The 27,855-nt window shown below is 36.6% G+C and overlaps 1 long non-coding RNA gene across 1 annotated transcript; it reads left to right on the top strand.

Annotated features, from left to right (window-relative positions):
* The first annotated feature begins 1,645 nt into the window (after positions 1-1,645).
* Positions 1,646-27,855, top strand: LOC120166282. Its single transcript, XR_005519912.1, has 3 exons — positions 1,646-1,763; positions 24,800-24,807; positions 27,845-27,855. It is a non-coding gene; the product is annotated as an uncharacterized LOC120166282 (long non-coding RNA).

Below are 27,855 nucleotides of genomic sequence, written 5' to 3'. Positions count from 1 at the left end.
TACTATCCATTAGAAACTTATCGTTAAGTTCTGAAAAAATTGAAAGTTAAGGTACTAAAACGGACCAAAATTGATAGTTTAGGTATTAAACATATTAAGTTTTTTACAACGGATACTAAAATGAAATAAAAACATGTTAGGTATGACTTTAAAAAAATTAAAAATTTAAGTCCTAAAATAACCAAAACTAATAGTTTAGGCACAAAATGCATGGTGTACCATGGATTTTATTATCTCATTAGAAATTATATTTTTAAAAAGAATATTTAGTTAAGAGATATTTTCTTAAAAATATTCATATAATTTTTTATAGTTATCACTTATCTAATAATCGATTAATTTAAATCATATATTATAATAGTTTATTATAAGAGCGATTCACCTGACTCAATTTTCTTCATTTAGATATTAGAATTCAAATTCTTGATATTGCTCAAGAAATCTAATGTCAATTGATAATTAATCATTGTTTTGATATAATTGTTGGCATCTAAATTGGATAGGATATTGTAGAGAACCATATTTTTTTCATTCACATTATAATAATTAAAATCGTTTAAGAAATGTAGCATTCTTTTTTACCCATTTTGATAATTTCTTTAATCTTTCATGTATAAAGAAAGTAGTGGGAAGGGGCCATTGTTCAACAAAATGCGGTCGGTTTCCAGGCATTCAAGGATGTGGAACTCAGCAACGGCTTTACCTTTTCTTTATACATTGGTTTAATTTTGATTTTAATCCCTTCACTAAAATTTATAATTTAATTTGATTCTTCACTTTTTCTATAATGTTATCTATAGATCCAAAATATTAGTTGTTTTCATTAAAGTGATGACATGGAATTTATTTTTAAAAAAACATGTACATTAAGTTAATTTGTAAATTTATTTCTAGTATATGTTTCATTTTTAGCGTTCCATTTACCTGCTTTTAGGAATCGATTCGTTTATGAAGTTTTAAAATCGTATGACCTATTTGTAATATAATTAATAATTGAGTGAGTTATGGTACAATTTAGCCTTAAATATAATGGTAAAGCATGTGAATAATGACTCTTTAGTAATTACGGGTTAGGGGTGAGCAAAATTCGGCTCGACTCGAAAAATTGATTTTTTTGACTCAACTCGAATTGATTTAGAGTTGTAATTTTATAAACTCGACTTGATTCAAAAAAATTTCAAGTTCAAATCTAATTGTAAAATACAACTCCGTTGGGATGTTCTTGGTGAGTTTCATAGTTCAAGATTCGCTTTTAATGGAGGATTTTAAGTAGATTTTGATCATTAGAGTAAATGTTGTTTACTGGGGTTTTTTTTTGCAGTGTTTAATTTTACTACCGGAACACATAATGTTGCCGAGGTGAACGAAGCTGCTTACGACGCTTGCAACGTTGCTAATCCTATATCTACGTTAAGCACCAGACCGGCGAGAATTACCCTTAACAGGAACGGTGATCACTACTTCATTTATGCTTTCCCCGGTTACTGTTCCGCCGGTCAAAAGCTCAGCGTCGAAGTCAGAAATGGCACCCGCAACACCACTGCTCCCACTCCTAGTCCGAGCCCCACACCCACCACGCCTGCAACTTCAAGCCCCACCACCACCCCAGGAACTCCGACCGCCGCCGCACCTGGGCCTTTGGGAACTACCGGGGCCAACTCAGCTTCATCCATTGTTGCTACTCTGTCTCCTTTCTTCTTCACGTCCGTTGCCTTGGTTTTGTCGTACTGAATATGTTGACCATTTTGCTGTGTTTTGTTTATGTGATGTTGATTTGTTTAATTATGAGAGTGATCATATTTGTAGCGTTAATTCGCATCTGAATAAATCTCTTGATTCATTTTCGGAATATGTCACTTCCTTTTACTGTTGTTTAACAACAAACTCAACCTAATATCACTCGATCATTTACCAAAGAAATAACAAACTGGTAGTTGTTTTTCTGGGTTTCAACAAAGACATGTATATATATTATATATATATATATATATAACAAACATGCAATTTCTTGGTTAATTGCTTCAGTAAATCTGTGTTGATTATTTATCCAAAAAAATAAAAATAAAAAAAATCTGTGTTGATTTAGTATAAATTTTGAAGGGTGACGTCAGGTTTTAGTAATGGTGAGCTTTGTGAATGGAGCCATGGTAGGTGAAGATTAGGCACGGCAATGGCCCGAATATGGATCAAGTTAGATCATCCAGACTTATTTTCACATCTGGGATATAGACTTACCCCAGATCTACGGGTCTAAAAAATTGGGACTCATATCTAGATCCAATAGATCTCATGAATTCGAGTCTAAAACGAGTCTATTAAAAAAATGACTATTCGACCTACTTTTTAACATAATAAAATTGTCATTGACTAATTTCACATTATATCTCCATTGGAAGAAAGATTAATTTCAATACAATTAGTAACAAAATAAAAAACGATAAGCTAAAGTCTCAAAAAAATTTCCAACACAATTACACAAATGTCTTTTGAATATCACAAACATTAAAAAATGTAGATTATGAAACTTTCTATTGTCGCAAGCTAATTACTGCACTTCTATCTCCTTAGAGTGCTAGTCTTCATCACTATTAAATCATCAACATCCTAAAACAAAAAATAACCAAACGATGAGAAAAATTTGTTTAATGAAAATAATATTTGTGAAATTTAAATATTAATATTAAGGTTATGTAATATAATAAATTTCTTATATACTATGTCAATGATATCCTCTACTTCATCATCACAATTTTCATTAATAGTGGAACAAGCATTTGTTCCTTCAAAAGTGTCTGTCATAAATAAATAAATAAAATTACATTACATAATTGTAGTCACTCATTTTCTTATGGGGTTTTATTTAGTGTGTGTATATATATATATACACTAAATAATATAATATATAGTTTTGGAAAATATTTTAAAAACGTATATAATAAATAGTTTTGAAAACATTTTTAAAAAACGTATAATATATGGTTTTGAAAACATTTTAAAAATGTATATAATATATAGATTTGAAGATATTTTTGAAAACGTATAATATATGGTTTTGAAAACGTTTTAAAAAACGTATATATAATATAGTTTTTGAAAACATATAATATATATTTTTTTAATATTTAAAAACATATAGCATATAGTTTTAAAATGATTTTTTGAAAATATAAATATATGTTATATGGATTTTCGTTATTATTATAATATTATTTATATTACAATTTATTTATTTATTTAACCATTTCAAGTCCAAATCAAAAGTAGGAGATATGTCCAACAATCCAACCGTGTCCAACAGTCCAAGAGGCCCAACAGGAAGCCCAACCGGGCGGGCAAGCATGAGCCAACAAGCTAACCCGGTGAGCCCAACAAAGTTAGGGTTAGGATATTTAGCAAAGGGCACCGCAACACGTCAACCATTAGATCTGGGCCTTGTGATTTAAAGGCCCGGACCACATCAGGAGGACAACGGGCAGCACGTGAGAACCAAGCACCAGCAAGGCTAGGATTTCCGGCAGCAGAATCTGAAAAATCAAAACACCCCGAGACTGAACCATCCCCAAAATTTTCGGCCAACAAACCAACGTGAGGAAACTAAAACCCTCAACCCCAAATAAATCGAGAAAGGGGGTAAACGACCCCCGAAGCGAACATGATTAGCTTCAGACAATCATTTCGAGCATGGCTATAAAAGCCCATGCAAAGCACAAAAGAAAGTACACGACAACAAACACAAAAAGAACAAGATGCAGCCAGGAAATAAAACAAAAAACAAGCATCAAGATAGCAAAAATAGAGTAAAAGCATCTTGCAAAACCACGAAAAAATCACAAAATAACAAATGAGAAGTTTTGATTGTGGCCTAGGAGAGGAGCGATTGTCAGAAGGTGAAGAGGCTCATCAGAAAAGGTAAACCCGAGACTTTGTATTTCAGATCTACGTATGTGGGTTTGTTTTTAGGGCGTTTGGACTTAGGTTTTGGTTTCACGTGGTCGAGAGGATCGTTTTACGGGTAATTATAGGATTTCGGCCACCAGAGACAGCTGTCGAATCGGTGGTCCGGGCGGTGGGCTACGGTGAAGGGAAGGTCGATGTTAGGCCAGAGAGGATGATAAGGGGAGAGTGTTTATGAGAGATTTTTTGTTTTTTTTCTAAGTTTGGTTTTAAAATGAAATTATTTTGGGTTTTGGGGTATTTATAACCGAGGGACTAAAATGTAAATAGCTGATCGCTTGCAAATGTATATGCTAAGGCAATCAAATCTGTGTAAGTATACACAATCGATGCAAGTAATATAGCAGTGAGTGAGTATCGTCTCCACAGGGATTGTATTAGAAATATATTTTTACCACAACTAGAACTGATGTCACAAGCTAAGTCCTACTAAATATTATCCTAAGAACTAATATTAATGAATTAAGAAAATGATTCAATGATTTCAGAAAGGTTTGGTTGAGGCAAAATTAATATGCAGACTAATAAAACAAGTGATAGTTTAAATATAATGCAAACAACCTCACATATTCAGATGTGTCACAGCGCACTTATGCTAAACCATTGTATTGACAACAAATATTCTCAATTTAGAATGACTTATTATGACTCACTAAAACTGCTCGACAAGATTACTAGGTATTCTTAGACAGTTGCTACGGTAATACCTCTTGACGTTAATTATAGACGTAGTCTCTCTTACTCTATCATCTATCCCTTTTAGTTGTTTGAAACTCACTCCTTATCTCTAAGGCAGATAAGTTAGAACTTCACCATCCCGGATTCATTCCATTGCTCACATTGATCTATCTTAATTCTTTCAAATTTAAGAATTACTTATCTAGACAAAAGGTTATCTCTTGATGCTCTTATAATGCCAAGACGTGTTTTACCAAAACCCAAGGCTATCTCTCGATGCTCTTACAGTGCTAAGGTAAAAATATTTAAACTATGAACAAAACAGTTATAAGCGAAACAAACTTCATCATTCATAAACATAGAAATATTGTTCAGGAAAAACAAAGTTTAACACCAAGTAAAGCATTCATGGTGCTATCAAAGATCATCCAAGATTCAATGTTTAATACAACCCCAAATAAAAAAAGAGTTAAAAATAAAGGAAGAACGACTCCCAAAATCGGGGGCTCTGTCGCGACAATCCTGATTAGCACCGCGCCTGCCTTGGTGATCATCCTCTCTCGAGGCCTAATCACCGCTCTGCTATCGTCTGGCTATAGAGGACACCAAGGAAGGTTGGTGGGTAGACGGTGGGAAAGTACTGCAGTTGCTTGCTCACGCCTTAGGTAAAGTTATTCTTTCTTCTTCATTGCCTCCTCTTTGGCGGCTACGACTAGTTATTTATAAGGAAATACCTCCTAAGTCTTTGTCTACTTTTGGAGTTTCCTTAACTAGCCATTATTAATTGCCCGAACTTAAAAAGGAAAGACAGCTGGTGGCTGTTAGAATAAATGAGGCTTGCTTGCACGTGAAGTAGGTCATCCAGCTGGTATGTGACATAGACTGTTTAGCCACACATGCTTCAGACTTCCTCAAATAAATCTTGCCTTGGCGAGATAAATCTGCTCCTCACGTTCTCATCTGTTCCGTTGGCCTCTGCACTTTTACATTGTCATGACTGAAAATGTTCTTCCTCTGTAGGATTCCTACACAAACACAACCCAAACAACCCCTTTCTTCAGCAACATCAGTCAAACCAAATAAATCTTGCCTAAGCAAAACTTATCCACCACAATCTAATTTAACCTATATGCAACTAAAAATGCAGTGCATACTTTGTCTAGACGAGCAATAACTTAAGTGAAAAGACTAGGAATTAAGTCTTTTTACGGAGTTATTACACCCTCAAACTTAAGCTATTGCTTGTCCTTAAGAAATGGATACTAGCTAGAAGAGAATTAAATTTGTCATGGCAAAGCAGTATTAAGAAAATCATCTGGTTTGATATTTCAACCCTCAACAAAAATTATTTAGCCTCAACATGTTGACAGTCATATCAGTTAAGTCCTTTCCCTAGTCAGGATCCCTTGCTATTGTGTGTGCGTGATTGTAACCAGTCTATGCATAGAGGTAATTTGAAAATTTAAAGTAAGCACTCCTGGTTTGTCAAGGCAACAAATTATTCATCAGGCTTAGTTTATACTTCTAGTTATTTATCAACTTTTATTCTCTTTATTCATTTTTTTCCAGGGGAGTCAGCTTATCACAACTACCGTTCCACACTCTAGGTGAAAGGGAGCATACCTTCCACCCCCAAGCTAGTCGGGCAGAGTCATCATGTGACTACTTTCATTCACTCATATGCCTTTACTACTCCTAATTTGTTTTGGAGTTTTTCTTGTTCATGCCTTTGCACAGAAGAGTGTCCCTTAGTATTTTCGAGTTTCAAGTTTTTAAACACTAGAGAGTTTCCACTTTACCCTTAGAATATTTTTGCACTCTCGGTAAATAGAAAGTTCTTTCTTAAAAATTTTACAGATTACCTAGAGCAAAAACAACCTACAATCGTGTTTATAAATTTCAAGGAATCAAGCTTGGGGTTGGTTCTCTTCTTTAGACAGTCTTAATATTAATTCTGGCCTAGGCAATAAAATTTTGCATTCATCATTGGGAATCCCTAATTCATTCCTAACAATAATCTCAACCTGCTTATGTCATGACAACCAAAATTCTCAACCAATTACCATCAATTGCTTTCTAACAAAGTATGGCAGAATATAGTGCAATGCATCCTCCAAAATTGAAAGATGCATTGTCCTCAATGCATGAAAACTAAACTACATGATTCTAAATGCATATGCGAAAAAGAAAAAGAAAAAGAAAACTAAAGTAAAGACTCACTGTGGTGGGGTGGCATGACTAGACACCCTCTTTCGGCGTCGTTTGGGAGGAGAGGGACTCTCAGATCCAGTCTACTACTGCTGGTTGAGAAGGAGACGGCTGAAGTATACAACATGTTGTTCTCTTGCAACGCTTCTTACTAGATGAGGCTCGTGCTGGAGTGGATTGCTCGGTCGTAGGAGTTGGTTGTGCTGGGATTGGTGCTGGACTAGTAGCTGCTATTGGGACTGTTGGTGTTGGACGGACAGGGGACTGAGTAGGATCATGCTCGGGTTGCGGTAGTGTTGGAGTAAAATCTTCATCAGAGAAGAAGTGGGGTGGAGTATCATCACTACTTTCGGAGGTTGAAAAGGAGGAGGAGCTGAGAAATTCTTCTGTGTCGCCTTGGCCTTCCTCTGGTACATGTGGTACTTGAGTTTCTAGTGGTGGCACATCAACGGGTACTTCTGGGGGAAATTTTGGAGCATACGATGTCGAGGCATGGAATGTGCTCCCGCCCATATTGTATTTAAGGATGACAGCGGGTAAGGTCGGTAGTCTGATGTTTGAGTTCGAGAGCAACTCCTTGAAGAAGGCGTTGATTTGCATATCCCTAGCCTTGACATACTCAAAGTAAATTTCCATTTGGTCCTCAAGGTGACCAATCTTTTCACGTGTATCTTGAGTGTGTGTGACCACAACAACCATTCTAGCCACGACAATCAATTTTTCTCCTCGCTCCAAATTTACCTTTGGGTCGTCGTCATTGAAACTTATCATCTCGGGGACCTTTTTCTTTGTGATGCCCTTCTTTGGTTTAATGTAATCTTCGAAGTGATCCTCAGGAACCTTCTTCTTCTTGCATAATGCTGTTATCAAGTTGGGAAACAGAAGGTTTCCCCGGTTCCTCTTGGCATGTCATGGATTTGCTTAAAAATGAGTTCTCCAACGTCAATCTTCCTCCCATAAATGATCGACTGTAGGAGCATCAATCTCTTCACGAGGATAGTGGTGTTGTGAGACGTTGTCATTAGCTTGCCTTTGAGAAAGTGGTTCTATAGTTTCACGTGCGGTTTCAGTGCTCGACGATCAACTCTTTTCCTAGTTGGGGCATTCCCTTCAAACTTGGCCCACCCGAAGCAAAGATCTTGCAGTACGCCACTGTATGTTTCTTGATCGGCCTCTGCCACAAATCTCTTGTGTTTCTCTTCATCTTTCCCCAGCTTAAAATATCGGTTGAGTGCAGAGGGGGAAAATCATATGAGCTTTCCTCGAACATAAACTATGTGACTAGACGGGTCCTCGAGATGGGCATAGAATTCCCGTACCATCGCCAGTGCCACAACTTTAGGATTGAGAGCAAACTTCTCCCAGTTGTGCTTCTTTATCATATCCATCACCTCCGGTCCAAACGGATCCTCTTCCTCGGCTGGAAAAACGAATCCATCTTCCAAATATACTTGGCATTTTTGGAATGTCTTGAAGCGTGCTTCTGCTTCAGCTGTTTGGAAATGTTCAAAACTTTGTGTTGGGGTTGGGGCTTTCCTTGTTCTCACCATTCTACTTGGCTGACTTTTGTGGTGGCAATGGGGAGGTATTGTTGAGAGAAAGAAAAAATTTTCTTGTTTGTAGAGAGAGAGGGAAACACGATGAAGAAGAAGAGGTTGGGTAATTTTTCTTGGGAAAGTGATGGGTGGTTTCGGGGTAATTCAGTCCTTTCATGGTGGGGAAAAGATTTCTCATTAAATGAGAAATATTTGATTGGACGTAAATGGGGAGAAAAGATTTTTTTCCCTCTTTATTCCGTCGCAAAAACTGTGTACCCTAGGTCTTTTTCTTCATGCATGCTTCAACTCCCCATGCTGCCTCGTGTTCCTTACTTGCCTACAATAAAAAAGAAGAAAATAATAAAATAAAATGGATTAAAGTAGAAAACAACTTAACTTATTTATGTACAAAATTTAGATTTTTGTTGCCTAGGCAACGAATATTTGCTCAATTAAGTAAAGCAGATTCTTGGGCATCATGTGCCAATGATGCCGGTTTGTCGCGCATTATTAGGACTCCTTTGTACTCCTTGAGTCTCTGCCCGTTCACCTTGAAGATGGAACCATCGTTTTGGTTTTGAATTTCAACTGCTCCATTGTCATAGACTTGGTGAACGATAAACGGCCATGGCCATCTTGATTTCAGCTTGCCTGGGAATAACTTAAGGCGTGAATTATAGAGCAGTACTTGTTGTCCAGGATAAAATTATCTAGGCAATATTTTTCTGTCATGCTATCATTTTGTTTTCTCCTTGCAAAGGCAGGCATTCTCGTATGAATGTGCTCTAAATTCATCCATCTCGTTCATCTCCAAGAGTCTTCTTTCTCCAGCAAGTTGAGTATCCATGTTTATCTTTTTGATGGCCCAGTAGGCTTTATGTTCAAGTTCAACCGGTAGATGACATTCATTTCCGTAGACCAGCTTGAACAGGGATATTCACAGCGGTGTCTTGAATGTTGTGTGATAAACCTATAGTGTTTCATCTAGCTTCGACGACCAATCTTTTCGATTTGGGTTGACCACATTTTCAAAGATCTACTTAATCTCCCGGTTAGACACTTCGGCTTGTACATTCGTTTGAGGGTGATACGCCATAGCTATCCTATGTCGTACTCCATATCGTTTTAGTTCCTTGGTAATCAATTTGTTGTCAAAATGTGCTAATTATAGCTCGTGGTGTTCCAAAGCGGGTGAATATGTTTTTGTGCAAAAACTTTAGCACTGTATTGGAATCGTTTTTAGGTGTTGTGATGGCTTCCACCCATTTTGATACATAATCCACTTCCAGTAGAATATACAAATCTCCGAATGATGATGGGAAATGTCCAATGAAATCTATTCCCCATACGTCGAAGAGTTTGATTTCCAGAATATTTTTACATGGCATCTCATGCCGTTTCGAGATGTTTCTTATTCGTTGACATCTATCACATGACTTGTAGAATTTATGCTCATCTTTGAACAAGGTTGGCCAATAAAATATGGACTGAAGCACTTTTGATGTTGTTCTCATTCCACCAAAATGCTCCCCATATGGTGACGAGTGACATTGGTGTAGGATATCTTTTTGTTCTTCTTCTAGAATGCATCTTCGAATTATTTGGTCTTCGTATTGCTTGAATAGAAATGGTTCATCCCAGTAGTAATGTCGTACATCATGTCGAAACTTCTTTCTGCCCTGGCTAGATAAGTCAGGAGGAACAATACCACTAACAAGAAAGTTAACAATGACAACATACCACGATGCAGTTGTGACAAATAATATTTTCTCGTTTGGGAAATCCTCTCTAATTTTTGTGATGTCAGGACAATCAGGTTTGTTATCTAGCCTAGATAAATGGTTTGTTACTTGATTTTCTATACTTTTTCTACCATTGATCTCTAAATCAAATTCTTACAGTAGTAATATCCACCGAATTAGTCTAGGATTTGCATCTTTTTTATTAATCAAATATTTAATGGCAGAGTGATCTGTGTGCACAATTACCTTAGTGCCTATTAGATATGGCCTAAACTTATCGAATGCAAATACTACTGCTAAGAGTTCTTTTTCATTAGTGGTATAGTTCACTTGTGCATCATTAAGATTTCGGCTTGCATAGTATATGACGTGAAAAATTTTACTTTTTTGTTGCCCTAGCACTGCTCCGACTGCATAGTCACCAGCGTCACACATGAGCTCAAATGGTTCATTCCAGTCTGGTGGGATAACAATTGGTACCGCCGAAAGCTTTTTCTTCAAGTCTATGAAGGCATTCAAACAATCATTAGTAAATTCAAACATATGATTTTATTGAAGCAAAAGACATAAGGGTTTAGAAATTTGTAAAAAGTCTCTTATGAACCGCTTGTAGAAGCCTGCATGTCCCAGAAAATTGCGTACACCTCACACATTAGTAGGTAGGGGAAGATTTGCAATTGCATCCACCTTGGCTTTGTCGACTTCGATGCCATGACATGAAATTTTGTGACCCAACACTATTCCTTCGGTCACCATAAAATGGAATTTTTCCCAGTTCAGTACTAGATTGGCTTCTTCACAGCATTTCAACACCTTGGATAAATTGTCGAGACATCGGTCAAAATCATCACCCGAGACGGAGAAGTTGTCCATAAATATTTTCTTGCACTCTTCCACCATATTCGAAAAGATTGCCATCATGCATATTTGGAATGTAGCTGGAGCGTTACACAGTCCAAAAGGAATTCGTCTAAATGCATAGGTACCATATGGGCAAGTGAAAGTTGTTTTTTCTTGGTTCTCCGGTGTTATGGCAATTTGGTTATACCCTGAGTATCCATCGAGGAAGAAGTAAAATGATTTTCCTGTTAGTCTATCTAACATTTGGTCGATAAAAGGGAGGGAAAATGATCATTCTTTGTGGCTTTGTTGAGCTTCATGTAATCCATGCATATGCGCCATCCCGTGACTGTTCTTGTGGTGGGTAGCTCTTCATGCTCGCTTTTAACCATGGTCACACCACCTTTCTTTGGTACGCATTGTATTGGGCTAACCCATGAACTATCAGATATAGGATAGATTACTCTCGCATCTAGCCATTTTATAATTTTCTTAATGACTACTTTCTTCATGATCGGGTTGAGCCGTCTTTGAGGTTCCATCGAAGTGCTATGGCTATCTTCAAGGTTGATTTTGTGCATGCATATGGTCAGACTGATTCCTTTCAAGTCTGCTATCGTCCATCTTATAGCTTTCCTGTGCTGTGACAAGATATTCAACAATCTATTCTCCTGTTCGAAGGTTAGGTTGGCAGAAATTATCACTGATAGGGTTTCATCAACTCCTAGATAAGCATATTTCAAATGTGAATACAAAGTTTTAAGTTCCAACTTCGGTGCATGTTGTGAAAATGACTCATGAGATTTAACTTCATCATAATCTTAGGGTTCAAATTTTATACCTGATCTGTTATGAAGAAGTCTCGTTTGGTCCCTTGTTTTTCCTCCACATCTTGCATTGGTATTGTTTTCGGGGTGTTCATTGCTCAGATTTCTGTGGTCGAGGCCATGATTTTCAGGATCGTCTTCTGAAAATAGTTCGTATAGGCCAAAGTTTTCTGCTTTATGTATCTCGGTTGTAGGTTCATGGTATAATATACTATATTTATTGAGCCTTAGGGATTCACCTCGTCCAAGGATTGCCTTTTCTTCAATCTTGTTAATGCATTGGCATTCCTCTGAATTGTCCACGTATTTCATGGAGTTGAATACATTGATAGTGACACTTTGCTTGCCTACTTTCATGGTGAATTCTTTGTTTTCACAATCTATGAGGATTCTCCTGGTGGCTAAGAAGGGGAGTCCCATAATGATTGGTGCGTTTTCATCGGCTTCACAATATAGGATGAGAAAATCTACTGGAAATACAAATTTATCCACCTTTACTATGACGTCTTCTATTCTGCCGTCAGGTCGCACATAAGACTGATCAGCCAATTGTAGGATGACCGAGGTGGGCTGGGCGTGATACCCGTCTAGCTTCATAAATATGGACTTTGGTATCAAGTTTACACTTGATCCCAAATCAATACGAGCTCGTCCTATGAAGTCATTACCAATGGAACATGGTATTATAAAACTGCCAGGGTCTTTTTGTTTTGGTGAGAATTTGCTTACTGCTGAACAGAATTCTGTTGCCGTGGTGACACGTTCTACTTTCCTTTTCTTTGTAACAATTTTCTTAAGATACTTGTCATAAGAAGGCATTTGCTCGATGGCTTTAAGTAAGGGCACATTAATACACAATTGATCCAGAACATCAACAAATTTCTTGAACTGGATTTCATCATCATGCTTCTTAAATCGTTGAAGGAATGGTGGTGGAGATCTCACATCGACTGCTGATGGTTCTGAGTAATCACTGTCCTTGACAATAAATATTTTGTTATCCGGTCGATGCTTTACTGAGCCTTCACTTATTTCCTTATCTTCAGGCTTTTCCTTTCGTTCAACATTCTCAGATTGATCATCCAGTTGTGTTATTCCTTGGCAAGGATTGTTCAGGTGTTCTCCCCCAAACTTGTCATCTTGGTTGACTTGTTTTCCACTCCTTAGCGTAAGTACATTGCATTGCTCTTTCCCATGGTACTTAGTGACTTCAGTATCACTAGGGAGATTTCCATGTGGGCGAGAATATAATACCGTAGCAATTTTTCCCACTTGATTCTCCAACCTCTGAGAGATGAACTGTGGCTTTGCAAAAGCGTTTCTTGTCTTTGTAGCAAATTTCCTTGATTTTTAATTGTTGTAGAGTGTTCGTGCATCAAGGTCTTTGTGGAAGCCATGAAATCCTTTGTCGAGGCCATGAATTATTGCAATGATAACTCCAAGGAATTAATATTCGAATTAGTGTTAGAGGAAAAAACTATACCTTTATTGTTCTGCCAAGGCTGCTGATGATGTTGATTCTGAAAATGTTGATGGTCAGAATTATTTTGCTGTGGCCTGTAGTTTGCGGTTTAATTGTTACTGTTCCCTTGATTACACCATGAAAAATTTGGGTGTTTTCTCCAACCAGGATTGTATGTGTTTGAATATGGGTTATTATTGTTTTGATTGTACTTGCCCACAAAATTAGTTGATTCATGGTTTTCAGGACATTCACTCTCATGATGATTGCAGTGACAAAATAGGCATACATTATTGGTCATTTTGACTTCTCTTACATCATTAAGACGTTGCAAATTTTTCAACATATTGGTTATGGTTCATAAGTTGAGCTGCTACTGAATCTTTACCTTCTAATTCATATGCTCCTGATGTTTTTTTGCCAGTTCCCAATCTTGCACATGGAAATTGATAATCATTATTTGCTATCCTGTCGAGGATGTCAAAAGCTTCCTCGGGTGATTTGTCTAGTAAGGTGCCATTCCCTGAGGCATCTAGCATCATTCGAGTTGGTGCGTTAACTCCATTGTAAAACATTACCACTTGCGTCCAATCGTGAAATCCATGGTTAACACATTTGCGAAGTAGACTTTTATACCTAACCCATCATTCGTACATTGATTCATTATCTCCTTGGTGAAAACTAGAAATGTCATTGCGAAGCTGAGTGTTCATATTGGGCGGATTGTATCGTAGTAGGAAACTCTTTCATAAGTCTGTCCATGACTCCATTGAGCCAGAAAGAACTCCGCTGAGCCAGACTCTTGCTGTATCGCGTAGGGAGTAAGGAAAAAGCTTCATTTTTAACACATCCTCACGTACTCCTTGTTGCCGAAACGAGTCACATACTTCATGGAAAGCACGAACATGCTATCTCATATCTTTATTGGGTGAACCACCAAATTATCCGATAGAGTTTAACATGTTAAACATCACCGGTTTGAGTTCGAAGTGAGTGGCTTGGATATCAGGTGCCACTATGCCTGGATTGAGGTCATCGAGAATAGGGTTCAAATGATCTCGTATCACTCTTGGTCTTACAACTTGCAGATTAATTGCTGCACCTAGATCTCCTAAATCTCCCATGTTGTGTTACATTTGAAATTGGTTTAATTGTTCTCTGGTTCTTTGGGCACGCAACCTTTGTCTGAGTTATTGCTTAATTTCAGGGTGGAATGGTTCCAAAAGCTTACCCGAAGATCTCAAGGTCATGCAATAATTAAAACCTACAAAAGAAAATAGTAAACTACGTTAGACTAATATAATGTGACAAAAAGAACTTGTTATGGCTAAAAATATCGTCAGTTTGCAATCCCCGGCAACGGCGCCAAAAACTTGATCACTTGTAAATGTATATGCTAAGGCAAGCAAATCTGTGCAAGTATACACAATCGATGCAAATAATATAGTAGTGAGTAAGTATCATCTCCACAGGGATTGGATTAGAAATATATTTTTACCATAACTAGAACTGATGTCACAAGCTAAGTCCTACTAAATATTATCCTAAGAACTAGTATTGATTAATTAAGAAAATGATTCAATGATTTCAGAAAGGTTTGGTTGAGGCAAAAATTAATATGCAGACTAATAAAGCAAGTGATGGTTTAAATATAATGCAAACAACCTCACATATTCAGACTTGTCACAGAGCACTTATGCTAAACCATTGTCTTGACAACAAATATTCTCAGTTTAGAATGACTTATTATGACTAACTAAAACTGTCTGACAGGATTACTAGGTATTCTTAGATGGTTGCTACGGCAATACCTCTCGGCTTTAACTATAGACATAGTCTCTCCTACTCCAGCATCTATCCAGCAGTCATTTGAAACTCACTCCTTATCTCTAAGGAAGATAAGTTAGAACTTCACCATCTCAGATTCATTCCATTGCTCACGTTGATCTATCTTAATTCTCTCGAATTTAAGAATCACTTATCTAGACAAAAGACTATCTCTCGATGCACTTACAATGCCAAGACGTGTTTTACCAAAACCCAAGGCTATCTCTCGATGCTCTTATAGTGCTAAGGTAAAATATTTAAACTATGAACAAAATAGTCATAAGGGAAACATACTTCATCATTCATAAACATAGAAATATTGTTCAGGAGAAACAAAGTTTAACACCAAGTAAAGCATTCATGGTTCTATCAAAGATCATCCAAGATTCAACGTTTAATACAACCCCAAATAGATAAAGATTTAAAAACAAAGGAAGAATGACTCCCAAAATCGGGGGCTCTGTCGCGACAATCCTGATCAGCACCGCGCCTGCCTTGGTGATCACCCTGTGGGTAGACGGTGGGAAAGCACTGCAGTTGCTTGCTCACACCTTAGGTAAAGTTATTCTTTCTTCTTCATTGCCTCCTCTTTGGCGGCTACGACTAGTTATTTATAAGGAAAGACCTCCTAAGTCTTTGTCTACTTTTGGAGTTTCCTTAACTAGCCGCTATTAATTGCCCGAAATTAAAAAGGAAAGGCGACTGGCGGCTATCAGAATAATTGAGGCTTGCTTGCACTTGAAGTAGGTTATTCAGCTGGCGTGTGACATAGGCGGTTTAGGCACACCTGCTTTGGACTTCCTCAAATAAATCTTGCCTTGGCGAGATAAATATGCTCCTCACGTTCTCATCTGTTCCGTTGGCCTATGCACTTTTACATTGTCACGACTGAAATGTTCTTCCTCTGTAGGATTCCTGCACAAACACAACCCAAACAACCCTTTCTCTTCAGCAGCATCAGTCAAACCAAATAAATCTTGCCTAAGCAAAATTTATCCGCCACAATCTAATTTAACTTATATGCAACTAAATGCAACTAAAAATGCAGTTCATACTTTGTATAGACGAGCAATAACTTAAGTGAAAAGACTAAGAATTAAGTCTTTTTACGGAGTTATCAATAGCAAATAGTTAAATCATTTCTGCAGTCCCCACAAGTTTGAAGCGTAATTCATTCTGGTCCCTATTATAAATTTACTCCTTAATTTTGAATTATTTCAATCTAGTCCTTGTTGTTTTACTTGTATGTTTGCAATTTAATCCTCTAACTTTGTTTTTATTTACAGCTTTAATTAATTCGATTTGATCATTGATCATTTCCAATTTAATACTTTTATTTTTCCTTTTATTTTCTTAATTCTATTTTTTTATTTATTTTTTCCTTCAAATCTTTATTTATTTTACTGTAATCCTAATATTAATTTTTCTTTTGTTTTTCTTACTTTCTTTTATCTTATTTAATTTTATTTAATATTTTAAAATTTTTAGGATAACTTCAATAGATTAAAGGTAAGTATCTCGGATCGAACTTTTAAATTTTTAATTTAACCTTTAATTTTCACAATTAAGACAACCGAGAAATTAAAAACCGAAAGGGCAGTTCAAGGGTGTTAATCCTTTCTTGACTGTAACCGACTCCCGAATCCGATGCATACATGGTAAAACGTAGATCATGTAAGATGGTGTCCGATCAACCAAACGTTAAAGGTAAGTATCTCGGATCGAACTTTTAAATTTTTAATTTAACCTTTAATTTTCACAATTAAGACAACCGAGAAATTAAAAACCGAAAGGGCAGTTCAAGGGTGTTAATCCTTTCTTGACTGTAACCGACTCCCGAATCCGATGCATACATGGTAAAACGTAGATCATGTAAGATGGTGTCCGATCAACCAAACGTTTTTAAAAAAAAAAAAACAAATGATCGGTGGCGGCTCTAACGTTTTATTTAAGTCGAAGCCCAATTCCGTGCCCACCCAAAAGACGGTTACTACAAGAATAATGTGAAATATAAAATTAAAGCGAAGTAAAGGAAATAATATAACTACTAATAAGTATAAAAAACAACCCCATAAGAACTCAAGCATCTCACTCTATAAAATATTTATATATATTTTAAAACATATTGTCATTTATATATATTTTAAAATTAAAGGTGTGTTTTTCTATCAACGGATTCAGATCCGGTATCTTAATGTCAAATCTAAATCCAGGTCAGTGCTTTAATCATAGAATCTGGATCTGGTCCGAATCCGAATCCGTCGAATCCAAAACTTTAGGATCCAAATCTTATAAAACGGATATCAATCTACGAATTAGGGTCGAGTCAAAGTTCCGTTGCCTTCCCTAGTGAAGATCTGCAACGAAGTTCTTTACTGGAGAAATTAATGCAAATAAAAACAAAACAAACCCTACTCTTCACTCCTTTTCGATAAAGATTTAAAATTTTCAAATCAAGAGTCTTCAACATTGATTTAAAACTTCTCATGCAATGCGTCTTTGAACCTATTTACCGGTGAAATTGGACTTTTGTAATTTCTAAGCACATTTACCAAACCCCAAAATTTGCCCACAAATTTCAACAATGAAAACCTCTCGGTGTTTTAAAAAATTGGATAAAAGACAGAATTAGCAAAGATTTTGGTTATCAACTCATTTGATTAAATTAATATAAATATAATTATGAAGTGTTATAAAATCATAATTCTTTTTATTTTTGTTGGGGGAGATTATATTTCTTAATCACGTGATTAAGAATAAGGGTCTGATTATTTGAACGCATTAAGTTTTCAACGGTGGAGGTACTAAAATAAAATGAAAACTAAACGTTAGGTATGATTTTGAAAAAAATAAAAGTTTAGGTACTAAATTGAACCAAAACTGATAGTTTAGATACTAAATACATAATTTACCCAAAAAATAAAGGCTCGATCGTCCATATATATGTGAACGAATTTTATTATCAATCGTTTATTTATTAGACTATATAACTTCTAATATCTCCACCAATGTCACCTCAGTTATACCAGCAGGCCTGAGGAATCAGGCTGGCCGGTTGCAAAGAAACTCTTAAGCTGGCATGTTTGGGGTTTGGGGTAACCCAGGACAGTTTGCCGTCCCCAGCATATGCTGAGAGACATTAACCCCTTTGTAGTTTTCTTAATTGAAAAAGAACTACATAAATCTCGTATGAAAAGGGTTCGTTTATCTTGCGGTTGCATTCAGTACTAGTGGTGGCTTGTGCCAAGCTTGGTGGTTTTCGTGTGTGGTAACTTTGCGCTCTTTCTTATGTTCCCATATTGATGTCTTTATTTGTGATAGTGTAGATAATCTTTGTTGGAGGGGTACGAGGTTTTATGGTTCCCCCGAAAAGTCTAGAAGAAGTTAATCTTGGGAGTTACTCCGTCAATTAAATGATACGCCTGAAGTACCCTGGTTAGTCATTGGGGATTTTAACAAAATCCGTTTTTCCTATGAAAAAGAGGGTGGTTTTGATTCGTAACAAATGTCAGATGGACGTCTTTTATAATGTGTTATTTGATTGAGGTATTCAAGATGCTAGTTTCACTATTACTTGGTTCAACTAGGAGAAGGGGAGATAAGTTGAGACTCTTTTCAGAGAACGTCTATAGGGAAGTGATAAACGATGGCTGGGGTCAATCATTCCCAAACTATCGATTAACTCATTTTCCACATTCTTTCTCGGATCATTGCCCCCTACTTTTGGAGACGAATTGTGCGGCTAGTGTTAATAAACACTAGCATTTTAAATTTGAATTGTCTTGCCTGCTTGAGGAGTCTTGTGAATTTGAGGTTAAAAGGCTTTGGAATGAGATTGATGGGATAATGCCAGTTAAGTTGCAACACGTTTGCCGCGAACTGGATCACTGGTTCAAACGGATATGCATTACGCCCTAATTCCCAGATTAGAAGTTATGGGCTAAACCGAGAGAGAGTTATATAAACCCATTAGGCATGTGAAAAGCCTTTACCTAAATATGAAGTGGTTTAGGCTTGTTTTGGTCCCATAAGGTTTATAAAAGGGTATTTTTTGAAATAAAGGTAAATAAGGGTGGACCAAAGGAGCAATTAACCCCTAAACTTTTTAAAAGACTGAATCACATTAAAGGGGATTATATCACACGATGGATCCATGTCCCATTCATTCTTTTATTTTTCCTCTTTTTAAAACTCATTCTCTTCTCTTCTCTTCTCAATCTTAAGCAAAGGTTATAACTTTGTAAGAAAGGAATTCCCTTACTGAATCAAAGAAGGTAAGTTGAGTAATCTTCTCTTTTAGAGCTTCGTTTTAAGCCCTATATCTCCATAAGTGGTTGTGGTAGCCTCAAGAGAAGTCAAGTAAAAGGGGTTTAGATTTTGAAAGCCTTAGGGTGATTCTACCTCACCTAATTCTTTTAGATGAGCTTTTAATCCATATCATTGATTGTTATAGTGAGAGGAGTGGGTGAGCTTGAGGTTGTTCTTACAACTCCTAGGTGTAAGGTAACACACTCCTAACCTTCCTTACTGCATGTAGATTAGCATGTGTAATTTTGATACTTGTATGAGTGTGTGAATCATTTGGGTGCATTTGGGGGTTTAAAGCATTAAAATGGAAAATTGTTGTTATTCATGCATAAAGTAATGACCTTTCATGTCCTTTAAACTCTAAATAAACTTTAAACATTATTTAGGGGACTTGGGGACACCTTAAGAGGGATTTGGGAAGTTTTAGATGAGAGAAAAAGAGTTTTCTAGGTAGAGAGTGTCGGTACTGTATGAACAATACCGATATTGCTCGTCGTGAATGTGCAAAAATTCAAAGGGTTTATAAGGAGAGTATTGATACCACCTTAAGAGGTATCGATATTGCTCAAGTGGTGTCGATAATCAAATTCTTAGTATTGATACTCAAGGACTTGATTAGATTACAGTCGACCATTTTGGTATCGCTACTCATGGGAGTATCGATATCCAAAATAGAGTATCGATACTCCCAGTAGGGGCATTGATAGATAGGTATTTTTCAAAACATCGAATGTAATTTTGGTATATTTCTCATAGGAGTATTGATACTGAGGGTAGGGTATCGATACTCTTAGGAAGAGTATCGATAATGAGGTATTTTTCAAAACATAGAATACAATTTTTGTACCGACACTCGGGGAAGTATCGATACCACAAGAGGGGAGTACTAATACCCAATGAGGAATATCAGTACCATCGTGATTTTTTAGGCTATAAGCCTAGCTTGGATTAAAAAGACAAAACCAATGAGTTTGGTGGGAGAAACCTTCTAATAAGATTACAAGTGGAAACCTTAATGAATTGGGTGATAACATAATATTCCATAAGACTTGTGCTTTTGTATGATGCTCGAGAAACAATGATGACGCCTAAATCACTTGTATGACGATTATGTGATAGAATAAGGATTATCCAGATATATCCAATTTAGTGGTTGTGCACTTTAAATTCTAGTTGGATGTTATATCAAAGTTATGTGATCTGAACATGTCTTGAGTACTCTAGAGGAATAGATTAGTCAGGCAAGGTATCGATGCTATATGATACGAAACTAGCTTGAAGTATAGGGGTGATACTGATGCTATGTGACATGGGTCTCGCCTAAGGGTGTTGTAGTAACCAAATAGGGGTGTGGTTTCTGTAATTCTAGGTGACCCCAAGCAATATCATGACGCTTACTTTTGTTGTTGTATGAATGTATTCAAGTGTTTATAACCATACTTGTCACATGTTTATATTTTTGAATGTTTGTAGTATAGTCAAGTTATTTATGTTACACTGAGCTTGTGAGCTTAGTGTATGGCATGTATTTCTGGGCGCAGGTTCTTAGGTGCCAGTTGAGGAGCTCATCGCCAAATTCAGGATTTCCAAACTTCATCATCGTGTGGAGTACGTGTCGAGCATTATAGTATACATGTACTATCGTAAACCCTTGTTTATTTGATTCGTAAACTCTATTTGGATTTATTTATTTTATGTATTTTCATGGGAGCTCCCCAAAAGTTGTAAACTTAACTTATATTTTGTAAACGCATTTATGTATAGTCTTTTAATATTTTTTTAATGTATGACTTATTATTTTTTTAATGTTTAGCTACGTATATGGTTTCGTGTAATATTTTTGTCCTCCAGATTTTGAGTCGGATAAAATTAGGGTGTTACATTTAGTGGTATAAGAGCATTAGGTTCAGTCTTTCCTAGGACACGCGGGTTAGAGTCGTTAGGTATTAATAATGTACATGCCTCTAAAGTGTCAAGCATACTTAAATGTCTAAAAATGAAAATACTGACTCTTCTCATTTCTTGGAAAATTGTAGGATATAGCGGACGACCTCATCTATAGTCAGGAGGGTCATGCCTCTCTAATTGGAGACATGAGATACAAGTTCGTTTCTGACTCCAAGGATGTGAACTTCCCAGAGGAGACAGACTTAAACGAGGTTATATTTATAGAGACCTCATGCATACATTGAGTTACATCGTAAGGGCTATCCCTAGAGCACCCACTGTACATGTTCCACCTCTAGCAGCCCCTCAGGAGTCCCCCGTTGAGAGAATCTACCCCTATAAGACCATTGGCTTCTTGGTTTGAGAGATGATGATCCTGTACCCGCCGATCAGTGGCTTTGTAAGACCCTTCACACCCTGCATCAACTTTATCTTACCATTGAGGGTAAGTTAGAGTGCATCAATGCTTTACTAAAGGGTGATGAGATAGACTAGTGGGAGATCGTAGAGTTGGCATTAGAGATAAAATGATCGACTTGGGAGCTATTTCTGTTAGAGTTTAGATAGAAGTACATCGGTGAGACCCACACAGATAATTTGAGGGATCGATTCTTGCATGTAACCTAGGGTGATTTGTTTGTGTATGAGTATGAGAGCAAGTTCCTACCCTTGATCCATTTTACACCAGAGCTAGTGGCGATAGAGGAGCACTGCTACAAGATGTTCGGGAAGGGCTTCCACTTTGACATTCTCACCCACTTAGCAGTTAACCTGCTTAAAGTCTTCTCCGATTTGACCCGCCGTGCAAAGTTGATTGAGCAAGTCTAGAATATGATAGCATCACTATCGAGTAACATTATGTGATAGAGTCTTAAAGCCCCAGACACTTTTGGATCATCCCAGAGTTCGACCTCGAGGGCCAAAGACTCTCGAGGGTTATGAAAACCATCATCTTCTTAGTCCAAGAGGTCAGGAAAGGATCATATGAGGCCACTAGCTTCAACATTTATGGTGAGCATATATGCTTTACCAAGGACCATGCAGACCCCGACATACAGACACTATGGCAGGAGGTAATTAGGGGAGTGCCATAGAGTTTTCAGAGTATGTTATGTGTTGAACTATATTTTGATATAACAATTAAGGCAACATGTTTTTTTGACTTGAATTGAATTTATTCATAGTTTTTAAAAATAATTCAAAGTCCATTTAACTTGGAATTAAGCACAAAATGTTTTTCTGGACAAGCAGTACCGATAATGTTCTTACAGCATCGATACCTCATGAATAATACCGATATTGTTCATATGGTACCGATACCAAAAGGTAAGGAAAGTATCGATGCTACCAGCTTTGCTCAAATTCCAGAATGCAAAAATGGTACCAATACCAAAAAGGGTATCGATACTACTTTACATAGTAGCATCGATATCATAAGCTTAGTGTAACACCCCAAATATCGGGTTAGTGACTAAAGTGTAAGAATTTAAAATTTAGTAGTTTAATTTCGATAAATTAAAAAGTTTAAGGACTGATTCAAAATTTGTGTTTAGGACTTTTTATGAAAGATTGAAGGATGGAAGGGTAAATGGTATTTTGACAATAAATGAATTAAAAATTCAATCTAAGGGTTATTTAAAACGTGATCAATGGAGAAGAAACAAGGAAAACTCTAGAAGCTTGCTATTCTCTTCTCCTCTTTCTCGTGAACCTCCATGCTATGGTAAAAGACTTCAAATTTGATTGTTTCTTTCATTTCTGATTTGGTTTTGTTTCTTTGGGTGATATAGAAGCTTAATAAAGCTTAAAGATGAGTTGAAAATAAGAGATGGATAAATTAATGATGAATTAGAAAAATGGGTTTTTTTAAGGGAATTGTTAGAAAATGATGAATATTTGGATTATAAAGGAATATTTGACTTGTAATAAGTGTAAACAAGAAATTTGAAGTGTTAGAAAGGATTGATAACATGTTTGAAAAGTGATATGATTTTTAGTTTAAGAGTTATATGGAATATTTTTTATTATTAAAGAGGTTTTATTGGAGATAAATTAGTGGCAATAAGTGAATATGAGTTTGAAGGTATGAATAGAGTTAAGGGCATGAGATTTAAGTAAAAAGTTGGTAAATTTCAAAGTAAAATAGGTACCGAAACCCAAAGGGGTACCAAAACTACCAGCTTTGCTCAAATTCCAAAATGTAAAAATGGTACTGAAACCCAAAGGGGTATCGATACTACTTTACATAGTAGTATCGATACTGTAAGCTTAGTATCGATACTGTTAGGCCCAACGGCTAGTAACAACTAGTTTTATTTAAAAATAAAAAAAGGTTGTACCGATACTCCCTATAAGAGTACCAATGCCCGCTGTACTGGGCAGTTTTATTTTGCAGAGAAAAATATCCCCAACGGTTCTAAAAGACTTCCAACGGCTAGAAATGGCCACAACTTCATTCCAACATATAAATACAAGTTCAAGACACTTGAAAAAGAGTTAGAACACCTATCCAAGCAATCAAACACAAGAGAAGAGTTTTTCATTCCTATTTTACTTTCTCCTGTAAATATTTTTTTCTTGTGAGTTTTGATTTTTAAACACCCTACCTTTAAGAGGTTTTATTTGTTTACTTCTTTTTACCTTTTGTAAAGGGGATTGGTTCTAGTTTAGCGAAGTGAAAAACTAGGGAGTTTGTAAATGTTACTCTTGATCCTTGAAAAACAAAGAACAAATTAGTGGATTTGTTGTAAAATCCTTAGTAAGGAGCTAAGGTAGTGGAGGTAGACTTAGTTGAGAAGTCGAACCACTATAAATCATTGTGCAAAACTTTCTATCTTTTATTTCTTCTTACTCCCTAAACAATTTTTGCCAATTAACCTCTCTTGCATATTTTTCGGTTGTTTAATTAAGCCTCTTCGATCCTAACATTATGGGTGTGGGTTCCTTGAGCATCTCATCGGAGACTACTTTAAGGTAGGGAGTGTAGCTCTATTGACTGTTTAGAGATCGACTCAGACTGTTCAGAGTGGTCAAGAATCCTTTCAGAAATACAATAATTCAACTTCCAGATAGTAGAGTAAGGGTACCACCAGATCTGTAGTTGGTCTTGAGGCTAGGGTTACCTTCTACCAATACGGAATTAGAGTTTAGGAGGACCGTGAGGCTGTTGATGTCATCTCAAGTATCTTTATAGTGTTTAGTATGCCTATTACTTCTTTGGTAGATCTAGGGTCAACTTATTCTGATATTTTTCGGGTCTTATCCGATAGATAGATATCTCAATCGAGGACTTAGAAGTCAAGGTTTGGGTTTTAAGTCTTTTAGGATTAGATGTGTTAGTGGACAAAGTCCACCATATGTGATTAGTAGAGATCCAAGGAAAAACCTTTCTAGCAACTTGATGGAGCTACCATTTCGGGAGTTCGATGTGATCCTTGGGATGGATTAGTTTTCCAAGCATGATGCGAGTTTGAGGTGTAGGGCTAGATAACTTAAACTTCGTAATTCAGATGGCACTAAGAGGGTAATGGCAAGCGTTGAGCTCATTTAGTGGACACTCATATTCTGATTCCAAAGCTTAAGAAGATTCACGTAGTAAGAGACTTTTTCGATGTTTTTTCTAGAGGAGTTATCAGGTTTACCACCTGATATAGAACTAGAGTTTGACATTGAGTTCATGATAGTTCTGCTCTGGTGTCCATCGCTCTAATGGAGTCGAAGGAACATAAGACCCAAATTCAAGAACTTATATAGCGAGGATTCATCAGACCAAACATCTCACCATAGGGAGCACCAATGTTGTTTATAACGAAGAAAGATGAGTCCATGAGGTTGTCCATTGACTAACTTAAATTAAATAAACTAACCGCGAAGAACCGATATCTGCTTCCAAAGATTGATGACTTATTTGACCAACTTAAGGGAGCTAGGGTATTCTCTAAGATTGACTTGAGGTTGGGTTACTATCAGTTGAACGTTAAGGAGGTCGATATATCAAAGACTGTATTTAGGACCCGATATGGTCACTATGACTTCCTAGTGATGCCTTTCAATCTCACCAATACCCCATACACGTTTATGAATTTGATGAATAGAATCTTCCATAAGTATCTATACTAATTCGTGATGGTATTCATCGATGTCATCCTGGTGTACTTGCATTCAGACCTTGAGGGAGCGCATTAGTTATTCGTCAAGTTTAGTAAGTGTGAGTTCATGTTGCTAGAAGTATCATTTTTGAGCCATGTGCTGTCAGCGGAAGGCATCCAAGTTGATCATCCAAAATTCGAGCCATGGTTGAGTGAGAGCCACCTCAGAATGTGCCTGAGGTATGTAATTTTCTAGGACTTTTCGAATACTACCGTTTTGTAAAAGGGATTTCTATGATTGCCGCTCTGATGACTAATTTATTGCAAAAGAGAGTATCCTTTGTATGGGATGATAAGTGTCAGTAAAGTTTTTAGATTCTAAAGAATATTTTGACTCAAGCACAGTGTTGACTCAGCCGATGTTGGTTAAGGACTATAGTGTATTTAGTGATGCTTCACTGAACAATTTGGGTTGTATGATTATACGGGAGGATAAAGTGGTTATATAAGCGTTTTAACAACTTAAATCAGATGAATGCATCTACACCATTCATGATTTAGATCTAGTCATCGTGGTATTTGCTTTGAAGATTTGGAGGAACTATATCTTCGGAGAGATGTTTTACATCTACACCGACCACAATAGTTTGGTGATTTTGCTTACACAAAATGATTTAAATTTGAGGCAGTGACATTGAGTAGAGTTGCTTAAGGATTATGATTTTATGATTGATTACCACCCAAGTAAAGAGAATATAGTGGCAGACGCCTCGATTTGAGTTACAAGTTAAGATGGTTAAAAAGGTGGGAGAACTTCAAAAAACCGAAAACCACTTGTTAGTTAAGGTTGAACAAATGTGTTGTGGAGGTGTCTTGTTTTAAGCAGAAGAATGACGTTGTATTATATTTCTGGAGATGTTTGTGTGTTCCATCGAACAAAGAGTTACGAACTAAGATCCTTGGTGAGGTGCATTATAACCCATTTTCAGTCCATCATGGAGGGAGAAAGATGTATGAAGAACTTCGTCAATTGTATTATTGGTTAGGTATGAAAAAGGAAATGTCTGAGTTTGTGTCTAAATGATTGGCTTATCAACAATTTAAAGCGAAACATCAGGTTCCATCAGGGTTGCTTCAGCTTATCCAGATTTCACAATGAAAGTGGGATAGAGTGACCATGAATTTTTATCTAACCAAGTCTGCTCATTTTCTATCCGTTCGCATGGATTTCACCCTATAGAGGTTGACTATATCGTACTTTTAGGAGATAATGAGATTGCATAGAGTACTGATGTCGATTATATCTAACCAATATTTGCCATTTATATCAAGGTTTTGGAAAGAACTTCATGAGGCTTTAGGTACATGATTTTATTTCAGTATTGTTTTCCATCCTCAGACGGACGACCAGTCTGAGGGAGTAATTCAGATATTGGAATATATACTTAGATGTTGCTTGATATACCTCGAGGGAAGTTGGGAGGATCACCTAACATTAGTCAAGTTCGCATAAACCAACCCTACTAGTCGAGGATCCAGATGGCTCCCTATGAACCCTTGTATGCAAGGAAGTATAGGACACCTTTGTGTAGGAAAAAGCTTAGCGAAAGTAAGATAGTTATCCTTATTTAATTAGAGAAGTCGAAGAGAAAGTCTTATTGATTTAGAGTCGACTTAAGAAAGCTTTTGATCGTCAAAGATCTTACTCAAACTTAAAGTGTAAGGACATAGAGTTTGAAGTGGGCAATAAGGTTTTCCTAAAGGTGTTACATTGGAAAAGAGTGTTTAGGTTTGGGCACAAAGGGAAGATAAATATGCACTTTATTAGACATTATAAGATACTTGAGCGAGTTGAACCCATAACCTATCGACTAGCCTTGCCGCTAGAGATGAAGAGAATTCATAATGTATTCCATATGTCGATGCTTAAGAGGTAACATTTCGATCCATTCTATGTCATTCCATTAGAGCAAATCGAAATAAGTCAAGAGATAACCTATTAAGAAGGGCCGATAAAGATTTTGGATCGATAGGATAAGAAATTGAGAATCAAGTAGATTTTATTGGTGAAGGTCTTGTGGAGTAACCATGAGACTGAAGAAGTAACTTGGGGGACCGGGGAAGATATGCAACATCAGTATCCACATATATTCTACTTAGGTAAATTTTATCCTCAAAATTTTCTTTTAGGAGGAGAGAGTTGCAACGCCCTGATTCCTAGGTTAGAAGTTATGGCCTGACCTGACATAAAATAATATAAACCCATTAGGCATGTGAAAAGTCTTTACCCAAATATGAAGTGGTTTAGGCTTATTTTGGGCCCATTAAGGTTTAAAAAAGGGTATTTTTGAAATGAAGATAAATAAGGGTAGACCAAAGGAGAAATTAACCCCTAAAATCTTTAAAAGATTAAATATCATTAAAGGATATTATGTC

Source organism: Hibiscus syriacus, unplaced genomic scaffold (genome assembly GCF_006381635.1).
Source record: "Hibiscus syriacus cultivar Baekdansim isolate YM2019G1 unplaced genomic scaffold, ASM638163v2 tig00111634_pilon, whole genome shotgun sequence".
Lineage (NCBI taxonomy): Eukaryota > Viridiplantae > Streptophyta > Magnoliopsida > Malvales > Malvaceae > Hibiscus > Hibiscus syriacus.
The sequence above is the reverse complement of the archived record's forward strand: the minus strand, read 5'-3'. Positions and strand labels throughout refer to the sequence as shown.